The sequence below is a fragment of the Pagrus major genome, chromosome 11 (assembly GCF_040436345.1).
Source record: "Pagrus major chromosome 11, Pma_NU_1.0".
NCBI lineage: Eukaryota > Metazoa > Chordata > Actinopteri > Spariformes > Sparidae > Pagrus > Pagrus major.
In genome coordinates this window covers 22,470,353-22,478,734 of record NC_133225.1, presented here as the reverse complement: position 1 = coordinate 22,478,734, position 8,382 = coordinate 22,470,353, and the positions used below count along the sequence as shown (strand labels likewise).

Below are 8,382 nucleotides of genomic sequence, written 5' to 3'. Positions count from 1 at the left end.
CCACACATTTGAGAGTGAAAGAAACAACATTTTGTAACATGAACTTGGACAAACAAATTAACTTTTAAGTATATTAAAAGAATAAAATGCACCTACAGTTACATGTTATTGCAAGAAGAGGTGCAGGGAGGTGTGAAAAATGTCACTGCAAAAAGAAGAATGTGGATCAAAATATGTATAACAACTGCCTACTGTAGTGTAACTGATGTGATGTGGACATATGTGATTGGATCTGGAACATCTGACAATGAAACAACATATGTGGCGGTCCTAGCTTGCATGATGCCCTGGGCAAACCTCACCTTCAGCTTCTTATTTTGCTGAGCCAGTCCTTTTAAAGATCATTACATACATTATATACTTTATTTTAGGATGTTTGTGTATTTGTAACACCTTTCTTTTTCTCTCTTTTCTTCCCATCTTTCAGGAGGTCTCCTGCAGCAACAACTCAGCCTCCGATCACCAGAGTTTGTCTCCCAGGTAAGAAGCTCAGAGGAATGTCCCGCAGTGTGTCTGACTTCTGTAAAGCTGCGTAAAGAACACGTCTTTTTAACCGGCTTCATCTGGACTGAACTTTTCCCTGCCATCATTTCTCCTTGTTCTCATTATTCTCTCCTCCCTCCCTGCCTCCCTCCTTCGTCCTCTGCTCATGAACTCGCGTACGTGACGACTTTCACTTTTTTCGCCATCTGTCTTCAGCTCCAGCACTGTAGTCCAGACTGTTTTGTCATCAAACTCATTAACCGTGTCCAAACACAAGTGAACTGGTATTTCAGACAAGCACTCACACACAGTGTGGTCTATTAAGGCAGCTCAGTCGAGGATAACAGCAAACCTCCTTTTTTTGTCTTTCATCACATTTGATTTTAAGCGGCCCTGTGTCATTGGGTGTGTGCATATACCCTTCTGCGTGGGTAAGAGGCAGTGTGTGAGTATGTGTATGAAAGCACAGATGACTTTATGAGCTCTATACACGTGAATATGGGGCTGTAAAGTGTGTATTGCTTATGAATATTCCTTTGTGTAATACTGGGATCTGTGTCTGCTCACCGGCTCAGCCAAGGCTGTTTGTTACACACACAAATACACACAGATTACACACAATAAATGTGGTTTTACACATATTTTAAATCAATTTGAATTTGTGTTTACAAATGCTATTTCACTGTCGCTTATGCTTTGTTTGTGAGAACCTATTTCTTTTTTAAATGATCATTGTGAGGGCATTTCTGCATTTTGAGGACCAGTCAAAGGACGATTTGAAGGTTAAGACTGTTTTGGTTAGAACTGAGATAGGTCTTGGTAAAAAGAGAGGCAGTGCACATCCAGAGGTTGGTAAGGTTGGAGTTAGACATTTAGCTGCGATGGTTATGAGCTATTGAATGCATTATGACAATAACAGTATAGAAACACGTGTGTGTATCTGTGGAGTGTTTGTCTAACATCACACTGAAGAGGTGTGAGAATAAATTGGCTTTCTCTTTCACTTGAACCAGTGATGATAATTCAAAAACACACAGAGAATTATCACCTGAATCTGCAGTTTCCTTTACAAGGCTTTATAGTGAGTTTCAGCTCATTGTTTAGCTGTTTTGGTTCAGTCTCACAGCTCTCATAGTAACATTATTCTGTATGCAGCAGGAATCAGTTCTTAAGCTTTAAAAACCCACTCTACACAACATGCTCTGCACCAAATGGTAAAAAACTCACAGTTGGCAACTATGGATGAGCATCTCAACCAAAATGCTATTTGATAGTGATCAGGAACTTTTTGAAAATTATTAGATTATTCGAAGATCTGCTGTTTGTATTGTCTTTCCCATGAAGCGGCATGGGCTTATACTGACCTTGTGTGGAAAAGACTGTGCCACTCACATTTTATTGTAGCCTGGTGAAAATTCCAAGGCCTGTAATGACGCCATACTTTGTGGTATCATGTTATTTCCAGGCGCGGGTAAAAACAAGGGTAAAAACTATGGCTAATATATTTTTTCAAACAAATCCATGAACGACTATTTTCTAATTTATTATTTTTCTAATTTATTATTTTTTATTATTTATAGTAATTTCCCTCTGGTGTTGGTGGAGACCAAAAACAGAGCTAAAAGAGGGTGAATACTGGACTTGATTTTGACAGGTGTCCGGAAACACAACTTGGAACAATGATAATGTTGCTTTGTAACTGCTGAATGTGTAAATAAGCAGCAATTTCAACATATCAGCGTAAAAGGTGATGTCAACGTTCACATTTCCGCTGCCCCTTACTTCTAAAGTTTTTATTCTTTGTCTTTATTTATTTTATATTTATTTCATCATCTTTTTCTCGTAGAGATAAAGAGTTGAGTGAAAATATGTACATTTTGGGGAAATAGTGTTAATTTAAAGTGATACACACAGACTATCAAATACTGACCTCCTGGAAGACTGAGAGGTAACTGATAAAGCTCCTATTGTTCTCCTTTATCTGGATGTGGTCACCTCCAATTGTGTCAGGTTTATTGGAACTTTTCATGGTGCGAAAAAATATAATTTAACATCACTCTTGCTTCTTAATGCACTTCTCTGCTGTCCATGCAAAGGCTCAGTGTGTCTCACTGATCACTCACTTTTTCCCAAATATGTGTTTTTATTAAAGAACCACAATGGTGTTGTGAGTAATCATGAATAAAATGCATAGCATGGCACTCAGTAGAGCGCATTTTGTACTCACTCATAGATACCAGTCATAGATGAATATCCCCGATTTTGTCATCAAGATCTATGAATTATACCCTGAGAAAATGTTAAAAAACAAATATGTTGAAGAACTCCTAATCTTGCGATGTTAAAGTAAGTGAGAAAAAATTCCTGGATCCGTCCCTTTATTCGGATCCACCCCAAAAGTTAATGGTGCCCATCTCGGCTGGAACCCATCCTCCATCCAAGTTTCATGGAAATCTGTTGAGTGGTTTTTGTGTAATCCTGCTGACAAACCAACAAACTAACGGACAGGAGTGAAAACAGAACCTCTGTGCCGGTGGTAAAAATTGCACACTGTGTAGCAACTTTGCAAGATTTATGTACTGAACCGATAAAAGGTGTATTTTGTGCCCTCTGCCAAAACTTCTGTATCTTATCTTAGTTTTATTCTTCTGTACTGATAAAAACATTTCTTCAGTACTATCAGACCTTTAACTTCAGGTCAGTAGGACGATTTTCCCACAGCTCGAGGCAGAGCATTGAAAGAAGTGACACGTATTGTTGTGTAAAGAGAGACCAAGATGAGCAACACCGAAACTGAGAACAGTGAGCGTAGTTAACCATCAAATAACCAACATACTTTACATGAAAACCAACTCAGGTTAGATATGACATCAAAGTAGAACTGAAAATGAGCGTCAGTCGGTTCCACAACGATAGTAAAGATTTTCCTCTTCAGTAAAAAACAAGCGTATGTTTTTGTTTTAGCACATTTAATCAGAAAAGTACGAGCTTCACTGAGCGTGGGTGTTATATCTGAAATGCAAAAGTTCATCTTGTTGAAAAAGAGGCAACAAGTTCCTTAATAATCTTTGTTTATTCTGTGTGTGCGTGTGTGGCTGTGTGAGTGTGCGGTGAGTGTGGGGGTCTATGAGATCACTGACGTGTGTGTAATGCAGTATTCATTGTGTGATTGTATTTAAAGTCTGCAGTTTTGTAAATGTGGATTGGTAAGGTGTGTGATTCGAATGAGTGTTTATCATGGCATGTGCGCATCACTGTGAGTAATGTGAGTGTGTGTGTGTGCTGTGTGCGAGTGAGTGTGTGTGCTGTGGGGAGGTGTTCCTGTGGCTCTGATTGACGTCAGCAAGCCTGTATGTGGCTTCTGTTGACTTCCTGTCAAAGCAGATGGACTGAGTTTTCACTTCCTTCTTCTGAACCGCAGCTCATCAGGTGCTCTGGGTTTGTGTGTGTGTGTGCGCATGTGTGTGCGCGCGTGCGTGTGTGTGTGTGAGTGTGTAATAAAGAGTTTGGGAAATGTGTGAGTGTGTGTATCTGGTAAACCAGCTCCATAACGTGCATTATGACCTTTCTCTGTGAGGGCAAACAAGGTCGTCACTAAATTCTACAAACAGCTTAAATGTTTCCAACTCGTCACTACGTTTAAGCAGAACTGACTGCAGGGACTCGTCAAGTAAACAGTCTGCTCTTCATCTACATGTGCTGTTCTGGCCCGCATTCATCCAATCAACCTGGCTAAAGATTGACATGAAAATAATGTTCAAGTATTTTAGGCTTAAAAGTTCACTTAAGGATGAGAATATCATTTAATCTTCTTGTTGTTATCAGCAAATCCCATGAAAGACCAAAAAAAACAACAATAAAGTTTTGTTGCTAACAAATTTTTTCTGCCACAGCCAACCTTATATATATTTTATTTCTCAATGTTGTCCACAAAACACATTAAAACAGATGAAAGAGGCATTCTGTTGGCTTTGGATAATACTATATACTATAAACACACCCAGTGTATTTGTGTTTTCTTCTCAGCTCATTAAACTAAAAACAAAAGAAGTTTCAGAATAAAATAGCCTCATAGTTACTTTTAGTGTTGTTTTTTTGTTTTTATATATTTTTTTAACTTTATTTTTCTTTTCTTTTTTAGTTTTGTTGTGTAAGAAAGTTCGACTGCTATAATGTTTTTGTCGAGAAAAAAACCCCACATGCTTAAAACTTGATACTAATCTCAAAACGCAATGTGTGTACTCATTAACTCATTAATTTAAATCATTAATTCATTGGATCCAGCTTCTAAATTGTGCAAATTAGCTGTTTTTATTATTGTAATGATACTAAAGATATAGTATGTAATGTTTCTGTATTAAAATGTCAAACAACAACTCGACCTTTGTTATTCTAAGTGCTGTATCGTAGGCAACTGGACTTGTTTTAGTTTCTTGAAGATGTTTCACCTCTCATCCAAGAGGCTTCTTCAGTTCTAACTAACTGGAGGGGAGCTGCAGGCTTTTAAACTCTGTGTGGGAGTGTCCTTACAGAGCTCCATAATATATTAAACTTTGATCCTTGTCTACCTGCTCATCCCTGTGTCCAAGGCCATTCGTTTATTTAAAAAGATCTAGGCAATCTAATTGTTCCATATAAGTTATTTGGGCATTTTGCTGAGAGAGACTAAGAAATAGTGTAATAAGTAATATATCACTCTACGCAGACAATGAAGGTAACTAGTAATGTTACATTAGTATGTTGTGTTCATTGTCATATTACTAGTTACTAGAGAGGCACTGTTCCTAATGAACCCACAGAGAATTATCACCTGAATCTGCAGCTTCCTTTACGAGGGTTTATAGTGAGTTTCAGCTCATTGTTCAGCTGTTTTGGTCTCACAGCTCTCATAGTAACATTATTTTGTATGCAGCAGGAATCAGATCTTAAGCTTTAAAAGACCCCTGTACACAACATGCTCTGCACCAAATGGCAAACAGTCACAGTTGGCAACTATGGATGATCATTTCAAGGAAAATGCTATTTGATTGCATTTTGAAAATAACTTGCCCAACACTGCTTGTAAATGCTTTGTGTGAAATGCTTGTAGTTTGGGTGTATGCAGTCAACACCTGCACACCACACAATCAGAACTGTTTTCCCATAAACCTCAGGCCACATCCTCACTGCAGACCACCTCCTGTTCACAGAATCACACACTCATCCACAGCCATACCCGCTCTGTCTCACCCTCTTTCTGTCTTATTCATTTTCATCCCCTCAAGTCATTTTTTTTTTCTTTTTTTTCATTTCATTCATCTGTTTGCCTCTTTCTCTCTCGCTATTGTCAGCGGAGGAGGAGGGGGAGGGCAGGAAGTGTGAGGCAGGAAGAGAAGATCAGATTGTTCCTGTTTTGCTGTCTCTAAACTGTTGTAACTTGATGGAAGCCAGGAGGAACTGTGTGTAGATGAGGTGTGTGTGTGTTGGTGTGTATGAATGTCTTTGTCAGCCCACAAGAGAAAAATAGGATGCGGGGAGACAAAGGCCTATTGTCTGTGCCCACACACTGCACAAATATGCACATGCTGACACAATGATATGATACGTAAATACCTGCATTACACACAGGTGGACCTGTTTCACCTTCTCTCAGCACGCACAACTAACTCTTCTGATGCTGTTTACATACAGATAAGTTAAAGCCAAAACTGCATATCTTGCATATTTTGAACTTCATTCATGAAACAAGTCACATCAGTGTTAAGTCATGAGACGCAAGTGAAATGAACAACAACTCCAAAAGCAGTAGCCTTGCTCAATTTCTTATTTGATATAATGATATGATATATACGATGCTGAATTATATTATATATAATGTTCATTAATTCTATGACTTTATATAACATTTAATGAGGTGATAAACTGAAGCCAGATACATGTTTGTGTGCTTTAGCAGTGCTGCTGTCTCTCATTACACAAAGCTGATTTGGATATTTCAGATCTCAGAGGTCAAAGTTAGCTTCAGGGGGGCAGATTAATGGCGTCCTGGTTAAGATGCCAGACCATATAAGCACAGCATCGCTCGTCGATTTAGCTGTTGATCTCTATTACATGTCAAACCCCCTCTCAACTGTCCAATAATGGCAGACATGCCTGAAAAAAGTTTGTTTTTTTACTCTTTTATATACTTTACATCACATCAATTGGCATTTTTATCACAAATTATTATTTTATTTTTCTATTTTTAAAATAATACACATACACCAGGGGTTTAGTGCCTTGCTAAAGGACACACTAACAGAATTTACAGATTAAGTAGATACTACATCCACATCAGTTGGCAGAAACGTGTTAAGCAAAATAGGTTTAGAGTACCTTTAGCCAAAAGTAATGCCCCATTTACACCTAGTATTGATACCGGATTCTGTATCTGTATAAGTTATCTGGTTAAAAACGATCCATTCTTGCCTTTGCATTTACACCTGGTGTTTTTATTCTCGTAACATTCTCATTATCCTCATTGAAATAGGATCTCTGTCCTCCGTGAGCAAATCCCCAGACTCACTTAACATATTATGGATTTTGTAGGTTGTTGAGTCTGAGGAAACTTTATAAACGTTGTGAAGCGTTGTCTGTGACAAATTCAAAATAATTTTTCCCCTCTTGTAAATTCGGCAAATGTAATACTCAAGTTATTCCTTTCTTCGTATACAAATATAGTGTGAGATTGTCCTGGTGTGTTGCAGAATGGCTGTATCAGCTATACTTTGACTAGATAAAATATATGTCAATTAATGTTAATTGAATATACATTTTTATCATGCTTTTTAAAAATAATTTTTGAATCTCTTAATTGTACACTGTGTCCGCTGTGCTTTGAGTTTTCATCTTGTGGTTAAGTGTGTCACAGCTGCACAACTTTTTGCCCTTTGGGGACGAAAAGAAAAGTGATTGATTTATTGAGGTTGAGTGATCAGTTTGGCAGAAGTGGCACAGCATAGCAAGCTCCAATATATGTCAGTGTGTGTGTCATTTCTCAAACCAGAGTTTAAATAGGAAAAGTATCACATGAACACAACAACGCCAACAGATTCACCCAACTAACTAGAAGAAAAGACCTTCTATGAAACGTGTATTAGGTGTATTTCAGACAGTGAAGAATGTGGAAAAGTACTATTTAAACCAGCCATCTATATTTATGCATCTGTACGTAAATGAGGTACCTTTATACTGTTTGCACTACCTGGACCGATTCTATCAGTGCATCAGTCCCCACCCATCACCTTATTCAGTGATTCATATGAGTGGAAAATATCCAAAGAGCTGTGCGTGCTGTTAATTATGTGTTTACCAGCACATTGTGTTCTAATGTCTTACTGTTACAAAATTCAAGCACAAAGCACCGACTGTGATATTGTCCGGGCTGGATGTTGAAACTCATTGTTAGTGTCATGCTTCAATTGTGACCCATGCACTTCTCAACACTCCTTACCCTATGGCATTCTCAGTAGGAAAAATACTGGACAGCTGTTTTGTTTTTTTCTCACAGGATGAAGGTGGAGTTGGCACAAATAATCTACATCAGATAAGAGTATTTTGTAATTTCATTTTGAGAAGATTTGTACACAGATCGTCCTGTATATTTACACTTCTAACTTATAGTATACTGACTGCACATCAGACATATTGGGCAGTTTGCATGTTTCAGATTTAATCACCATTTGGTCCTCAGATTTCGGTTTTCCTTCAGCACTTCAGTGATTGAGTGTAAAATGAAAACTGTAAAGGCGACTCATTGTTTTTACAGAGCCGTTATCACGTCACAATCACAAACAGGTTGGTGAGGTCTGCACGCACATGAACCAAAAATTTCCACATAATAGAAAGCAACTGATGCAAAGCAGCTGTTTTGTGTCATGG

The 8,382-nt window shown here is 38.1% G+C and overlaps 1 protein-coding gene across 1 annotated transcript in view; it reads left to right on the top strand.

The window, feature by feature from the left end:
- The first annotated feature begins 430 nt into the window (after positions 1–430).
- pde4ba (phosphodiesterase 4B, cAMP-specific a) overlaps positions 431–8,382 on the top strand; it is a 58,993-nt gene continuing 51,041 nt past the window's right edge. Inside the window, exon 1 of the mRNA XM_073476847.1 lies at positions 431–480. The gene's annotated coding sequence lies outside the window, so the exon portion shown is untranslated. The remainder of the gene's footprint in view (positions 481–8,382) is intronic.